At 48.4% G+C, this 17438-nt stretch overlaps 1 protein-coding gene across 2 annotated transcripts in view; it reads left to right on the top strand.

Moving 5' to 3' along the window:
• Positions 1–17438, top strand: part of Rnf144a (ring finger protein 144A) — a 121229-nt gene that overhangs the window by 24496 nt on the left and 79295 nt on the right. Inside the window, exon 2 of one of the 2 annotated variants that reach the window (XM_028893745.2) lies at positions 802–983. The gene's annotated coding sequence lies outside the window, so the exon portion shown is untranslated. Of the gene's footprint in view, positions 1–801; positions 984–10508; positions 10595–17438 lie in introns of those variants that run through there. The other variant, XM_037198182.1, reaches the window with a different exon arrangement.

Raw genomic sequence — 17438 nt, forward strand, 5'->3', positions numbered from 1 at the left:
CACACACACACACACACACTTTGTGTCTTAGTGTGAATCAGTACTGTAGTTCCTTTCAAGACCAAAACAGTTGCATGGTCACGCAACACTCACCAGTTAATGGACATGTGGGTTGTTTTCACCTGTAGCCTAGTGTGGGTAATGCTACTTTGATCATGTGTGTGCAGGACTTAGTGTGTAAATGTCCTTTCATTTATCTCAGGCATTTCCTGGGTCATAGGCCACCCTTAGCTTTCAAGATCTGCAAAGTGTTTCCCAAGCAGGCCTCGCTGCTTCCCACCCCCTACCAGCCCTGTAGATTTCTCTGCATCCCATTGGAACCATTTAATATAATTACTAATGGAGAGTGCGTGCCCGCCTTCACGCTGTTTACCATGGCTCTTGTTTCTCCTAATTCCATTTTTCTCATTATGCATTCTTGAGTTGTGTTTTTTCAACGTTGCTTTTCTTGAGGGGAAGAAACTTTCCATTGGGTGTCTACTATAGAGAGCAACACTCGCTGTCTCCCTGTAGGAATCCTGCTGGGACGGAGCTGGCTGGTTGAGGACTGGAGGATGGTCCTCAGTGATGGGCTGATCTGTTAATTCACTGGTGGCATTTGCCTTTGTTGCCGTCATTGTTTCTCTAGCAGGCTCTCACGTTCTATGGATGCTTCCTGGGCTAAGTTCTCAGACAGCTGTTTACCCAGCTTGGGCTTGGAGACAGAAAGATCATTGTCAACACCTTGCTCCTTCTTAGCGTCTGAGCCTTGTCACCCTACAGCTATTCCTGTGCTGACCTCTCCATTCTCTTGCTCCCTAGGTACCTGGTGCTCTGCTGAGTCTGGCGTACCCAGGGCTCCCATTCTCAGCTGGAGGGGCCCTCGTACAGAGACCTCTTTCTTCTACTTAAGGGAAGAGGAAACCTGAATGCTCACCAGCACAGCGGGACCCCAAGACCTGGCAGGAAGATACCGCCTCTCCTCACCTCTGCCCTTCTCACAGGTACCTTTGGACTCTGGAAAGGAAGGCTTAGAGACCTTCTCTTATCTCTTTCTCACTGTCAGAGTCTAAGTGCCGGGGGAATAGACCTGTCTACCCTTCTTATGCCATGTAGGTGAATTCCTTGCGGGTCTCTCCTGGATGAGTTTTAAGGAGTGCTGTGGATGTACTTACATTACATTTATGCTTCATAATGTGTCGCTCTTTGGCTGCTGCTTATTTTCACAGTGTGAGGCTGATGTCGCTAATCTCATGCTGGCGCTAAGTGACGGGTTTAGAACGCTGTTGTCACTTATGTGACTCACGGGGGCAGGGGTGGTCTCCTGTATTCATTCATGCTCTGGCAACATAAAGAATGAGTTCACGTGTGTACCTGGTGCTCTTCTGACACAGCAACACCAGGGCTGCCTCTTGCTGTCTGTCAGGTGGGAGGTGAGAGGACAGGGTAGAAACAGCCGTGGGAGATACCATCTATAGCTGATGGTGTGAGGAAGTGAATTATGATGCTTGACAGGGCACAGGTGTTGTAGAGAAAAGAAAATATAGGGAAAGCTTTATAAGTACACACACAGCAATTTTTATGGGTGGCCAGGACTTTGTAAACAGGTGGGATTTGAACTCAGACCTCAAGGAGCTGCATGCTTTAGCCACTTAGCATCTGGGCAAGAACATTGCTGAGGGAAACTGAGGTCACCAAGGCCTGAAAGTGGTGCATCCTGGCAGCTTGCAGAGGCTCCGTGGAAGACAAGAGTGTCTCAGAGGGAGCCTGGGAAAGCCAGAGTCAGGCAGGGTCCAGAGATGGCAGGAATCTGGGTTGTCTGACATGGCGGCCATTCAGAGATTTCAGGTCCCATCATGGGAAACCTGTGCAATTTTATTGAAGCAGAGGAGGAAGGGAATCCGCATTCCACCCGAGTAGACTCACTTTGGTGGCTGTGATCAAGTCGACTCGGAGGGTGAAGGACAGACATACACTAGGAGGTGGTCCCAGCCACCAACCACCAGAAGAAATCACTGCGGCATCAAGGCAATGCACAATGGCATCGTATTGTGCGGGCACAGAAGGCACAGAGAAAAGTGGGCAGTCACTAGATGTATCTTGCAGATAGATTCTATAAGATGTCATGAGAAAAAGGTTTATGAAATAATGTCTTCATACAGCTGGCCAGGAGGGAAAGGGGGACTGGGGAAGGTTTGGATTCAGGAAGGAACTGGAACGTTCCTTTTGTAGACGTGTTGAGTTTGTGATGATTCTGGGACGCCCCAGGGAGGATGCTGCTGCACTGGCCGCTCTCCCCAGAGCCTACGTTAAAAGACTGATCCACACTGAGGTGGAATGAATGGTATTCTGACCAGTGGCCACTGCTTGAAGGAATAAGATGTGAGGTGCCCTGTGAGGGAAAAATTTCGAAGTTGAGCTGTGGGACCTTCTAGCTTCAGGAAGAGCATGAGTGGAGGGTTGGCTGGAGAAGGAGATCTACAGGAGACAACCAGGAAGGAAGGGGAAGCAAGAGCTGGCCACATGAAGGCATTTTCAGAAGGGAGCCACCAAGGAGCTGTGTCAGGGGCTCATGAACTGGGTGAGGTGAGTCAGACTGATGGATGCTGGGATCTGAGCCATCTGGGTCACTGGTGATGCCAGTGGGGTGGTTTGGTCTGGTGGCTGGGGCGGTGCTGGCAGGATTGATGGAGACAGTTGGGAGGTGCTTTGAGCAGCCTTGCTGCAGAAAGAACAAAATCAATTGATTGTGCAAAGTTCAGAAGAGTTATTTATTTTTTAGCTGGAAACAGTCTCCCCAATCTGCGTGTTGGGGGATTGACTGCGTCTAATGACATCGTGAGCGTGCTGCTGAAGCCATTCTTGTCTCTGGCTTGAGGAGGCACTGGGGCTTACCGTGGGAATGCCGTCGGGGGATATGTAGCTATGCTGTGTACTGGGTGGAAGAAATCTACAGGTCTGCAGGTGTGTTTCTTTGTGATCTAGGAAGACAGGTCGTCTGCTCTGATGGTTAATATTGACTGTCAACTTGACAGGATCTAGAATCATCCAGGAGACGTATTTTTGAACGTGTGTGTGTGTGTGTGTGTGTGTGTGTGTGTGTGTGTGTGTGTGTCTAGAGTGGATTAATTAAGACAGGCAAACTAACCCTAAAGGTGATGGCATCATTCCATGGGCTGAGGTCTTGAACTAAACAAAAAGGTGAAAGCTGGTTGGGCACTGGCATTTGCAGGCATCTCTCTCTCTCTCTCTGCTTCCAGACTTCAGAGGCAACGTGACCAAGCTACCCCACGCTGCTGCTACCGTGAGCTAAAATATTAAACCTACATGGCCCAGCTGGGGAGTCGGAGGCACACAGTAGTAGGCCACGAGCTGAGTTGCTGTTCGGCTAGACAGACAGGGACAAAAATGAGGGAGAATGGAGCTGCTGGCATGCAGGAGAGATGGGGAGTCTGCTCACAGTGGAGGCTGAGAGATGCAGTGAGAAGGGAACTGAGTCTAGTGATGGGGAGGTTCACACCCTGGGAGTCAGGACTTAGAGGTGGTGAATGTGGGTACCACCTGTGGCCCTATGAGTGATGAGGGACCAGAAATCAAGAATCTCCATGGTACTTTCTCTGAGCCCCAGAAACGCAGGCCCTCTCCTGCCACACACTCATTATTTGTTCTTTAAAAGGCTCTGCTTCGGGAATTTCAGACCCACCCTCCACATACCCACGTTACCAGCTTGCTGTTTTGAGGACAGGGATGCATTTCTTTGCTCAGTCAGTACCGTGGTCAGGTGCATGGTGCCATCAAAGGTGACATTTCAAGGGATATCCCGCTGCCCCGTCTCTTCCTTGGGACACAGTGTTGTGAGCTTGTATCTTCTCTTGACATTTTAGGATCATGGCAGCACTGTCTGCAAGGAACTTACTGGTCCAGAGAAGCAGGCTCTCCCAGCTGTGGGGTTAACCATCAGGGAGCTGACCTGAAAGCTTTCCAAGGCTGAGCGGATTCTGCATTCCGTCCAGCGTCCACCCACACCCACCTCCTAGGACGTTTGTTTAGGAATCTGTCTCAAATTCCAAAAAGTATGAAATGGCTTCATACTCAAAAAAAAAAAAAAAAATTGGGCTAAAGAGGCCAAAATACCAGAAAATGACATTGTGGCCCAAGCAAAAATTATTTGCAAGTATTTAGGGTTGAAATGACATGGTTCAAGATCCCTCCAGATAACCTCAGTCCACATCTGGTAGGGAGTAGTGGAGTGATATATACATTTCTGCTTTCGTTCAGATTTGCTTCCCTCTTCCTCCAATTTGGAGACTAGTCTTCATTTTTAAAAAAGGGGTGGGACAAATCTGGCTGAGAAAGTTTGGCTGGGCCTTGACCACCCTCCCACCTTGGGGACGGCTGGGAGTGAGAGAACCCCATCTGGTTATCCCAGCTCTCCGCTGCTGTGCACTGGGCTTCATAGCCTGCAGGGCCAAGGCAGCGGTGGACCTCCAGCTAGGTAGACTGGATCAGACAGGGTCTCTCACTATGCTGAGGCTTGATGTTCCAGCTAGGATGGTTGGCTGGTGAGCTCCTGAGGTCTGCTGGCCTCTGCTCCCTAACACTGGGGTTAAGCATACCACACCCAGCTTTTCATGAGTGCAGGGAACTGGTATCAGCAGGTGCTTTCCACACCGAGTGCTCTGGCCCTCTGTGTAGCTCTGCGCCTTTCCTGGAACTCACTCTGCAGCCCAGACTGGGCTCAAACTCACAGAGGACCTGCCTGCCTCTGCCTCCTGAGTGCTGGGATTAAAGGTGTGCTCCACCACCGCCCGGCTTTTTCCTGTGGTTCTTTATGTGACCCCATTGCGGGGAATTTGTGGGACATGCTTGCAGATAGACACAGGATAGTGATGGTACGTTTCGGAGCTTCTGTCCAAGCAGCAACCCGAAGAGCAGAAGACCCAGACAGAGAAGCTGGGGCATGTGCTGAAGGAAGATGAATGTGTCCTTCCTCTGACTTTAAAGCCAGAGTTGCTTTTATTATCCCCTCAAGGCCAACAGTAGAGTTTCGTAGACGCACATTCACATTGGCAGGAGTACCGTGCAGCCTTCTCTCATACTCTCTGCATAAGTAACTCCCCACTTCAGCCCCATTTACTATTGCCGCATTAAATATAAATGAGAAAGCCATTAGTATCTTGGCCTTGTCCTATGCTTCAGAGTGGATGGCATAATTCTGCCACTGCAACCTCACTTTAATCCTGACTTTATTGCTTATGATAATCATTGTACGAGTTGTGCCTGGTCATGTATTTCTCAATGTTTTGGGGCCTCTGTCTCTTAGCATTCATATTATACACGTGGAATAGATAGTAAAAATGAAACACTTGAATTCGAAATTTAGGTGAGGCTGCTTCTGATAGGTACAGGTGTAATGGATAGGTTAGAACATCATCTTCTTCCTCTTATATTTCTGGAATGATCAAAGCAGCCAAATGGTCCTCACCAGCATATCATTAAAGAATGTTTGTAATAAAATCACAATCACAAGCTGAATTCCTTCCCTCCTCCTGACTTCTTTCTGTGTATATGGACCTGAACAGTACGTGTTTAAGAGACAAGTCATGGATACAGTTGGGTTATTTATGCAATTCCCATGCAGCCTTTTGATATGTTCTAGTTTTTTTTTTTTTTTTTTTTTCTGTTGCTATGATGAAACACTCTGATCAGAAGCAACTTAGAGGAGGAAAGGGTTTGTCTCAGCTTGCACTTCCTGGTCACAGTCCATCACTGAGGGAAGTCAGGGCAGGAACTCAAGCAGGACTTGAAGGAGAAAGCATGCCACTCCTGGCTTTTTGTGTGGATTCTGGTATCTGAACCCAGGTCCGATGCTCTTCCCCGCTGAGCCAACCCCTCAGCCCGTGTTCTAACTTAATCCTATGGTTCCTTATAGCTGTAGTTATGACCCAGGCACTCTCCTGTCACACATATGTGGGTTATTGTTCGTCTCGGCTGCCACAAGCTCACTACTATCAATATTCTTGTATATCTTTCTCACTTGCAAATGCATTTTTTTTTCTTGATCAAAATGCCTACAAAGGGCATCTGTGCCGAAGAGAGGTACATTAATGATCAGATCCGAGACCATCCTGGTGATTTCCCAAAGCATGCTAAGCTCTATGCTTGCTCTCACCAGTAGACAACCAGTCTCCTTCCTTCAAAATTGTGCTTTAAAAATATCCTGTTGCGTTGTGCTGTGGGGCGTGTTAGTTTTTCCCCAGTTCGTGGTGTCGTGACTGGCATGTCGGCGCTCACCTGCACACTCCATCCTTCCGATGGCTAATGGCCGCTTTGTCCTACTTCTACTTCTGCCCTTTGTCCATTAGGCTGTATCTTCCCTCCCTGACTTGGAACCAGTCTTTATACGTTCTGGAGAGTATTGGTAGTGTTGCCTGCTAAAAATAGCAGCTCCCACTTTGTGCCATTGATTTTCATTTTCTGTGAAGTGTCTTTTTGATGGCCGCACACTCCTGGCTACAGCATGCAGAATCTTATCAATGTTGCCTGACAGTTAAGGGCCTGACGATTAAGGGCAGGCACCTGAGATGCTCTATATCCTGAGGCCCCAAGGTGCTCCTTTATGTTTTCTTTGGACAGTTTTGTAAATTATTGGGTGCTACTTCGTGTGTGGAGGATATTGTGAGCTGGTGTGATTTTTATCCATGGGGGACAAACAGCACACGGGACTCATTGATTAGCCTCCCCACCCCTTTTTCTCCACCAATCCTGATGACATGCTGTGACGGTCTGAATAGGAATGTCCCCCAAGACTCATGTGTTTGAGTGCTTGGCACCTAGGGAGTGCTTGGTACTATTAGGAGGTATGGCTTTGTTGGAGTCGGTGTGGCCTTCTTGGCGGAAGTGTGTCCCTGTTGGGGTGGGCTTGGAGGTCTCAGAAGCTCAAGCTATGCCCGGTGTGGAACAGTTCACTTCTTGTTACCGGCAGATCAAGATGGAGAATTCTCAGCTACCTCTACAGCACCAGGTCTATGTGCCGCCACGTCCCACCATGATGATAGTGAACTAAACCTCTGCAAGTGTAAGCCAGCTCCCACTAAATGTTTTCCTTTTTAAGAGGAGGTGTGGTCATGGTGTCTCTTCACAGCAGTAAAAACCCCGACTGAGAGCACAGCCACACTGTCTTATGTGTTGTGTGTCTGTCTGGGGTTCCTCCTGTCCCTCTTTCTGCTCATCTCCGTGTCACTGTTTCTTATGGTGTCACCGTAGCTCCTGAGGAGCTTCCATATTTGGACTCCAAGAAGTTGTAACCTCCTCCTGGCTCTATGTAGGCCTTTAACGTTCTACAAAATTGCAGAGTTAGTTGATAAAGCATCATAGCATCAGACACAAAAAACAAAGCAAAACTCACCCTGACCTGGACAGCTTTGTCAACCAGACACAGTCTGGGATGAACTGAGAGGGAAGCCCTTGACTGAGGAGTGGCCCAGATCGGCTTGACCTTAGGCAGGTCTATGAGAGCCATAGTATTGATTGTTAACTGATGTCGGTGGGCCCTGTTCACTGTGGGTGGGTGGCCCCATCCCCACCTAGGTGACCTAGCTTGCATAAGAAAGTTCACTCAACTTGAGCAGTCTAGCAAGTGAGCCAGCTTGCAGTGCTTCTTCATGTGTCCTGCCTTGAGTTCCTGCCTCAGCTTCCCTCAATGGTGGACTGGGACCTAGGAGTGTAAGATGAGGGAAGCCCTTGACTCCCTTTGGTCATGGTGTTTTACCACAGCCAAGAGAAAGGGAACCAGAGCACAGCCTACACCAAAGCAAGGACATAAAACCAAACCCAGCAAACCCTACTGAGGAATTGCCTGGCTTGCGTTAGCTCTGCAGGTCGACAAGAACTTACAGCCATTTTTTTCCCCATTGAACTTGCTTATGGGGACATTGGGTCTCTATCATATGCCTTCTTCACAGCTTTGTTTACTTCAATCTTGTGCTTTTGTATAAATGAGCCTTATCCATCTGTGCAGTCTAGTTTTATGTCAGCTTGACACAAGCTAGAGTTGTTTGAGAAGAGCGAACCTCAGTTGAGAAAATATCCCTATTAGGTTGTCTGTGATGCACTTGTTTGGGGATTGATATGGGAGGGCCCAGCTCTCTGTAGGTGCTGCCATCCCTGGGCTGGTGGTCCTGAGTTCTGTAAGAAAGCAGGCTGAGCAACCCATGGGGAGCAAGCCTGTAAGCAGCACCCCTCCATGGCCTCTGCATCAGCTCCTGCCTCCAGGTTCTTGCTCTGTGTGAGTTCCTGCTTTTACTTTCCTGGACGATGGAGTGGGACCTGAGAATCAGAAATTGAAATAAACCTTTTCCTCCCCAAGTTGCTTTTGGTTATGGTGTTTTGTCACTGCTGTGGAAACCTTGCCTGGGACACACTCTGATGTGGAGTTTGTTCCCAGCTGCCTGACTTGGGGAACAGCAGCCGTCAAAGTCTGCCCACACATTCATTGATTTTTTTTTTTTTTTGGCTGACCCCACATAGAATCACTTTATCACATCTTCAGTGTTCTTTAAAATCTGTCTGAAGATTCCCCTACCTATAAAATTCAGTTGTGAATAATGAAATACAGGTTACTCGACTTCATTTTTCTGTTTGTAGTAGAGGAATTTCTGCTGAGGAGGAATGGAAGCAGTGAAGTAATTAAAGCTGATTTTAATTAAAGCTGTGTGTTGTCACTTTTCTCTCTGTGTTTGGTGTACTAGGCTAAGGAAGTCCACACCCCCCCTTTTGGTTTGTGTTTCAGAGCTCTGTCTTCTGTTTTTTATCACAGATGCGTGTTGAGGTTTCCCTCAGTGTGGTGGGATGGACTAGTTCCCCGCCAAGGTTTTTTTCCTGTGTTACGTGACACGTTGCTTATTGTAATGTCAAATTCTCTTGTGTCCTTGGAGAAACATGTTTAAATACATGTCTCACACACATCTGGATTCTATTTGCTCATATTTTGTTTTAAATTTTTCTTCCTTTACTCATGAGAAAGTTTGGCCTATGCTTTTTCCTTTCTCTAACTGATTTATCTGATTTAAGAGAAAAGTGGTTTTCTTAACTCTCAGTTAATCACTCTACCCCATTTCCTCAAAAGATTCTTTTGATGTGATGTGAATTACATGCTCTTGACAGTTTTGTTGGGCTCAGTTATAGCTGAAGCCTAGTGATCCATTATGGGAAGACACTGTTGGGAGCAGCATGTGGGTGCTGGGAACTCAACTCTGGTCTTCAAGATCAGCGAGTCTTCTTGACCTCTGAGCCAGCTCTCTAGATCCTTAGTACTTCATGTGAAATTCACCTCAAGTTTGTACATTTTTTTCTTTAAAACCTCAGAGGGAAGCTGACTTGTCTTTATTGCTGCTGAATGTTCAAGAAGCTCCATGGCTCACAGCTGACTTCATTGTGCAGAGCATGCACGATGGTGGGAGCCCTTCTCGGCTAGGAGGTGTCTCAAAATCATTGTGTACATGATCAATGAAGAAGGAGTGACTAATAGCCAAGGTAGCAGCAGCATTTTGGATGAATTTGAGCTAAGTGGGCAGTTCAGATCTCACTCCTGTGTAAGAGCAGGGGCTTCTGCCTGTGTCTTACACACATGAAGAAGGAACATAGTAATTGTAAGATTGGTAATTTTCTGGCTGGGAAGATGGCATAGTCGTTAAGAGGTTGCCACACAGGTCTGAGTTTGATGCCCCCAAATTTATGTTAAACAAAAGCTTAGTGCGATGGCATGTCTTGTTATCCTGGGCTGGGAGGGACAGAGATGGGTGGATCCATGGGGCTTGCTGAAAAGCCAGTCTAGCAGAACTGGCAAGCTCTGGCTTCAGTGAGAGATCCTGTCTTAAACAGCCAGTGAGAGACCCTGCCTTGAACAATAAGGTGGAGGGTGATGGAGGCACTTGATGTTCAAATACACTCTCCACACCTTCACACACGTGTGCAGAGATGGGTGATTATCAAGTCTAGTTCTGGATTTATTTCATGGTTTCATATTTCCTGTTTTTTTTTTTTTTTCTTTCATCACCATAGAGGGATGTAGCTAGAGTTTTCCTGCCTGGCCCACAGTCAGGACAAATCTTTGTCACCCGCCAGTCCCACAGGCGCTCAGACCCAACCAAGTAAACACAGAGACTTATATTGCTTACAAACTGTATGGCCGTGGCAGACTTCTTGCTAACTGTTCATATAGCTTAAATTAATCCATTTCCACAAATCTATACCCTGCCACGTGGCGCGTGGCTTACCGGCATTTTCACATGTTGCTTGTCCTGGTGGGCGGCTGGCAGTGAGTCCTTCTGCCTTCCTGTTCTTTTATTTCTCCTCTCAGTTAGTCCCACCTATACTTCCTGCCTAGCCACGGCCAATCAGGTTTTATTTATTGACCAATCAGAGCAACTTGACATACAGACCATTCCCCAGCACAGCCAAGTGCAGACCATCTGAGACTCAAGCTTGTGGTCCTAATCATCCTCTCTACGGACCTGCTGGGTAAAGCCACGAGGAACCCAAGAACAGGCTCCCACAGGACATACAGAGCATCCCACAGCAGAGGGACCTGAGACTTTCACCTTCCTTTGAAACAGTGAGTAGTGTATTTGATAAGTGTAGAAACTTCTTTGTTTTGTTTTACTTTCTCCAGTGACTTGAAATTTGGGCATACATCAAGGTTTCACTGCCAGGTGCATTTACGAGGTGCCCATTGGATGGAGTGGGGTCCCTTTCTTCTGCAGATCTTACTGTGAGTTAATGTGCGTCTAAATGTGGAACCATGCAAAGTTCAGCTTTGAGTGAACGGTCAAGATCATTCTGTGCAGTGGTTTCCAGACATTATTTTGGGCATGGCCATGCAGTGATCTTTTCTCACAGGTTACCTTAAAACTAAGTTCAAACAGCATTTTGCCCAGGCCCAGATTGGAACAAACCCCTGTGGCCTGTGCTCAACATGGTCTCCCAGCTGATGCTCCCAAGACAAATTCAAAAAAACCTACAAATTCCCCAGGAACTTACTTTACTCTTGACCCCATCTCAGCAGAGTAGAAACCAGATACAAAGAACTTCACAGGGCCGGCCAGTAGCTCAGAGTGCCTTTCCAAAGCCAGGTACAATGGCTCCTTCATGCAAGGCAATTTAGGAAATGGTTACACTTCCACTTTTATTACTCCCCCTTTTCCCCAAAGATTTGCTTACTTTTTAAAATTTTATATGTTTGCGTGTGACCTATGTGTATGTATGTGCATTGTGTGTATGCCTGATCATGCCCATAGAGGTCAAAAGAGGGTGTCAGTTCCTTGGGACTGGAATTACAGATAGGTGTGAGCTATTGTGTGGGTGCTAGGAACTGAACTTGGGTCCTCTGGACAGGAAGCCCCTGCTGTTAACCTCTTGTTGCTTCTTTAAAGCCAGTCTCCTCTCAGGACAATTGCTCACACTTATTGCAGCCTGGCCCCGGTCACCACAGTTCCAGTTCTGAGTCTGGTGTGTCCTAGACTTGGGAAGCCTTCCTAGTGTCCAGGGATGGGCATGGGGACAAAAAGCTCTCTGGGCTGTCCTTTATTTGCTGGTCCATGCTGGGCTTCTCCCTGTTTGTCACAGGGAGTTGGTTCTTCCCAAGCAGACAGACCACATGCTATTTCTAGGCTGTAAATTTCCAAAGCTGTTTCCCCATCCACCTCTCCAACCACACGCTGGAAAGAGACGTGTGTTTCCAGCTATAATCGGAACACTTAAATACTGGTTAAATTCAGGGGGAATGCAAAATCCGTACATATCCTGACCCTCAACGAGGCTATAAAAATCTGCCATGGCCAAAGGCCCTCTGGGGGCCTTTCAAAATAAGGTGATCCTTTTTAACCTTTTAAGAGCTTATTGGGGGGTGCCAGAATAGCACAGACCACATTTAAAGGGTTGTCTGATTCATAGGGGACTTGTGTCTGACCGCTGAGGAGTCCTGGACGCTCACTGGCAAATTCTTTTCTTGTTTCTATTTTTACTGGAGATGAGGTGCCCTGAAAGGAGATCATTCCATTTGCTGGTAAACTCCTGAGGGTACTCCCTAGCCTTGGGGTCCTTGATATCCAGTGCTGGGACTTTGCCTGAAAGAGGTGTGTCAGAGGCACCCCCTAGGAAGGCCTTGCAACTGTCTGCCTTACTGGCCTCATTTGTTGATGGGTGTGCTTTTGTATTTCAGCCTAGACTTTACAGTATACATCCCTTGGTGGCTTGTGGGAAGCTGCCTAGTCACAGGCGACCACAGTGAGGTACCCTGGACTTCATATGCTTGCTTGGGAGTGTGATTGGCAGTTGAGTCTTAAGTTTGAGAATCTCTTAGACCCAGATTCCCTCTGTTTCATAGAATCCTTGGGTCTGTCTGATGCTCTGTCTGTTACAGTGGTATCTACAAGGTTGCTTGGCTTCCAGCCAAGAACAATCGTCCATGCTTCTAAAGGCATGCATGCACGCATAGAGGGCTCCCCCTCACACGTGATCTGATAGCCGTGCAGAAAATAGACACACCATGGGGAGAGCACAAGACGCTTTCCAGTCAACCCTCACCTTTTAGAGTCTCAGCCTATGAAGCTGCTCAGCTACTTCCTTCTTTTTTTAAAAAAATTATTTGATGGGGCTGGAGAGAGTTCTCAGTGTTTAGTTAAGAGCACTTTCTGCTCTTGTTGATGACCTGGCTTCAGTTCTTAGCACCCACATGGTGGCTCAGAACCATCTGTAACTCTAGTTCCAGGAGATCTGATGCCCTTTCCCAGCCTTTGTGGGCACCAGGCACATGGTACACATACATATATGCAGGTAGAACATTCATACATATAATTTTAAAAAATTACTTGTTATTGGTGGTAGTGGTGATGGTGGTGGTGGTGATGATGCTCTCTCTCTCTCTCTCTCTTCTCTCTCTCTCTCTGTGTGTGTGTGTGTGTGTGTGTGTGTGTGTGTGTGTGTGTCTGTATGAATCTCTGTGTGTCTGTGTCTGTGTGTCTGTGTGTGTGTATCAGGGACAACATTGTAGAGTTGATATTCTTTCCTCACACCTTGACATGGGTACCAAGTATCAGACTCAACAGCAAGAGCCTTTACCCCCTGAGCCCTCTTGCTGGCCCCACAGAATACTCTTAAATGTCAAACATCTTGAGACACCTGTAATTGAACCCATCAGTGGCTCCCAGGGCTGTGTGAACTAAGTTGGACCCATGAAGCAACTCCTAAGGGGCTGCCTCTGCTTCTCTAGGCCACCAACACATTTCGAGTGTCCTCCAGAGACTTCAGTCCACCCTTCAGGTCACAGGACGCTGCTCTGTCTGAGATATACCTGCTCTTCGTACAGGTGTCTGTGGGAAGTGTGGGAGTGGCTTTTTGGAACAGTATCATGAACAAGATGGTTACCCAGCAAGTGGCTCATCTGATGTCCCTTGGGCATTGGCAGAGCTGGGACCAAAGAACATGCTGCACAGGGTGATGGCATGGGGAGTGAGCACCCTGTGTTGTCCATCCTGAGCCTGTTTCTAAGCAGCTTTGCATGGTTTACCCAGAGCTGCCTCTTCATGGTGTGTGCCCGGGTCTGACCAGTACAGCAATCTCTTGGAGCAGCATCTGGACTCAGCAATGCACCAGTTCTCATTGTCCCCTGACATCTGGGAGAATACCTGGAGGTACACCCCGAGGGCCACCTCTTTGCAAACGCTTCTATTTTTAAGTAAAAGAAATGTCTTCACTCCCTCCCACCCCGTTTCCAATCTTAGAACCGTGGATTGTCTTGTAAATTCTGCAGGCCACCACGCACTCCACTCCCACCACCGGTCCCAATCTGTCTGTTTTCACCAGCTCCCTGTCAGAGTCTCAGCTTTTCTTCTGGGGTTACAGCTGAGGCTTCTAAAGTTGGATGTATGCAGACTGGGGATGGGAGAGCCAGCCTGGGATTCCAGGGATATACACATGGATCGCTGGAGGGCCGCTGTCACCATTGCTCCGAAGGTGACAGATGGGAGCATACGCTGTCTTCTCTAGCTACAATGTAGGGAGCCCATATGGTCTCGCCCTCAAAGTTGGGACTTGATCACCACTCTGCTTGGCCTGAGCAGGCTCTTTGAACACGGCTGAGCTGGGCTGTGGTCCCTTGGCACACACGCTGGTGGTGTGCTGAAAGCAGAATGTCAAGTCCGTCTCATCCAGTGGGCTGCTAAGACAGGGACAGGATGCCACAACACACCAGGACAAGCCTTTCTCACGGTCTCACTGTGTCTGTTGGTCGGTGCTCAGTCAGTCTGGCTAAGCAGAAGACAGCGGTATATATCCAATAGATCAGTGTACTCAAATGAACGTTCCAGACCCGGGCATAGAGATCTCCAGCCCCATCAGCATCTATCTTTATCAAATACCTCTTACAACCCGCGGCTGCTCTTGATGTATCACTTCCCTTAGGGAGTTCTTGGCCCTGGCCTGTGGCTCCCGCCTCGTGTCTCTTACACGGGGGAGCATTACCGTGTCACAGCAGTAAGCTCACGGAACTTTAATAGGGTTTTTGTTGTTGTTTTTGTTTGTTTTTGGTATGCCAACTCATAGCCTTCTGTCCACTATTCTGGGAAGGTGCATGTGACCATGATCAAGTTCCTTGATCATCTGATTCTCAGTCTTACAGTTATCTAGGTAGACATCTCTGGGGCTTGAGCTGGAGTAGATGTGGGTTGTTCCCTAGGTTTTCCCTGCAGCACACGGACATACCAGGACTCTTTCATCTTCCCATGTCACACTGTCTTCCAGTAAGTAGACTCACTGTGTCTGGAGGAGTTCATGCTTGCAGCAGCAGGGTATAGTCATTGTTTCTGATCCTAGTGCATCTCAGCAACATCGGCGGGTATTTACTTTGAGTGTTTCTCATGGAGCCTGGGTGTTCACACTCTTCATTTTCCCATGGACTCTTTGGTGGTCTGACATGGGCATCTGAGACACACATTTTCTGACCTCATCCTCACGACAAGCATTTCTTCTCTTAGTTATAAGGATCTCCATCATCTGACAGGAGCCACCTTGCTGAGATGTACTGGTCTAGCTTAAGCTCAGGTCGGCCTGGGCTCATATAACTGCACTCACTTTCTCTTGCTCTGTCCGTTTTCCCCTGGGCGAATTCAATGCAGGATTTACCCCTGGAGGTACCTGCTGTATAAAAGGCATTTATTAACACTGCAGGGCAGGGGTTTCCTCAGCAACCTGGAAGGGACGGCAGGGAAGGCTAAATCAGGACCTGGGTTTGGTGACTCATGTGCCATGAGTGATGTGCTGTGCAGAGGGCCAGGTTAAGAGCAGCCATTTGGGAGGCCTCTGGACCTCTGGACATAGCCCAGGAACTAAGTGCATTCCACTAAGCAGCAGCTCCCAAGTTACTCTTCCAATGATCCTGTGCTTGGGGCGTGCTCTAGGTCACTGCATAAAGCATTTCTGTCCGACCCTTGTTACTACCCTTGAAGCAGACACATGGGTGTGTGTGTGTGTACATTCCCTCTAGAAGGACAGAGGCAGGCCATGTGGCACCTCGGAAATATCTCTCCAGATCTGCAACTCTGAGAATCAGATCTGCAACCCTGAGAAGGTCTGATCGTGGGAAGCCTTAGAACTTTGTAATCTGCTCTTCTAGCACAATCTCTGTGGGTGGCCAGGAAGTGGGAAATGGAGAAAGGAAGCAGGGGGGTGAGGTGGACATGGGAGGCAAACAGGGCCTCTCTTCATACTCGTAGGGAGCTAGGAAACCAAGGATCGTGGCTCGCTTTGCAGGACAGTCAGACGGAGCTCTGCTGCAGCCATTAGGGGAGTCCCCTCAGTCCTGTGGGCTCCCGTGACAACCTATCACTGGGGTCGGGATGGAGTTGTCTGGTCTCTGGGGCCTGCATGTACCTGCCCTGCCCTCATGGAAATCTGTGGGCTCCCGTGACAACCTATCACTGGGTCGGGATGGGTTGTCTGGTCTCTGGGGCCTGCATGTACCTGCCCTGCCTCATGGAAATCATTGTTCTCTCTATTCCCACCCTGCTGATTCTTGGCTCCCTGGAATGCTCCCAGTCTTCACGTTCTGAGATCCTAAGAAATAGTTTTCCTTAGAGATGGGCAGCCCGTCCCTCCTGACTGGGAATGCGTTCTGTGGCCGTGGAACCGTTGGAAAAGTCAATGGAAACAGAGGAGGAGGCAAAGTAAACTCTGCTTTGCTTTTTGCCGGGAGACAGTCTTAAATCCTCTTGTCTCCTTGGAGAAGCCTCAGAAGACATCCATGCCTTTGCGGTGGAACCTGTACAGCCCAGCCAAACCCTCCGAGGTCTCTGGGTCTATTCAGAATTGGTCTTACGGTCTCCATTTCTCATCCAGCCCAGCTGAGGTTTGTCGCTGGCACTTTGGAGGGAACCTTCTTTGTTCCTTGGGCAACCTTAACGGGGAACATCCTGTGGGCCATGAGTGCAAAGAGGAAAGTGAAGAGCAGCATACAGAACATTTTTTTTTTCTCCTCTGAGACCGGGACTCTGGTTGCCCAACCTGGCCTTGAACTCACTGTGCAGCTAAGAATGACTTTGAACTTCTGATCCTTCCTTCAGCCTAAACTTCCTGAGTGCTGGGTTTAGAGCAGTGCATTATGAGACCCGAGTTTACATGGCGTGCGGGGAACCCTGAGCCCACAGTTGCATGCACACTGTGCAAACAATTTCACCGACTGAGCTGTCTCCCCCCCTCCCCCCCCGGACTCTCACGTTAACTGAAGGAGAAAGCTGAGGTTTAGGAGAATTGGTGGAAGGTAGAAGGGTCCCCGCTCACTCTCACTCACTCTCTGCCTGGTTAGGTGTTTACTTCAATTCACCCGCCCCTTAGTCTCTTCACTTGGCTGATGGGCATGTTTGGGTCATTTCCTTGATTGCTAATTGATGTAGAAAGGCTCAGCCCACCGTGGGTGGTGCTGTTGCTGAGCACCTGGGCCCGGCCCGTATGAGAGAGGTCGCTGAAGGAGATGAAAACCTGGAGCAAACGAGTGAGCAGCATTCTGTGCTTGTTTTGCTTTTCTTCAAGCTTCTGCCTTGAGTTCCCTCGCTGGACTATAACCTGTAAGATGAAATGAACCCTTTCCAAGTTGCTTTTGGTTACGCTATTCATTAGAAAGCAAACGCGGATGCGCCTCTTTTCAGGGACACCAGCTCTTGATATTTGGAGTTGCCCCCCCTTGCTTTCCCAAACGGCCCGTTCACTTCCTTCAGGTGGACGGGAAAGCTGACGTCTGTAGTGTTCTTCCCGTGACGTTGAGATTGGCAGTGAAGTCACTGGTTGGTGTGAGGCCGACTTAAACGATAAGGGGGCACGCACATCCGTAGTCACGTGTGCATGTTTAATGTGCTTGTACTGGAGAGCTTTGCTTGATGTTTGGAATAAGGTTCTCGGAGCCCTCCGCT

This window comes from Peromyscus leucopus, chromosome 22 (assembly GCF_004664715.2).
Source record: "Peromyscus leucopus breed LL Stock chromosome 22, UCI_PerLeu_2.1, whole genome shotgun sequence".
Taxonomy (NCBI): domain Eukaryota; kingdom Metazoa; phylum Chordata; class Mammalia; order Rodentia; family Cricetidae; genus Peromyscus; species Peromyscus leucopus.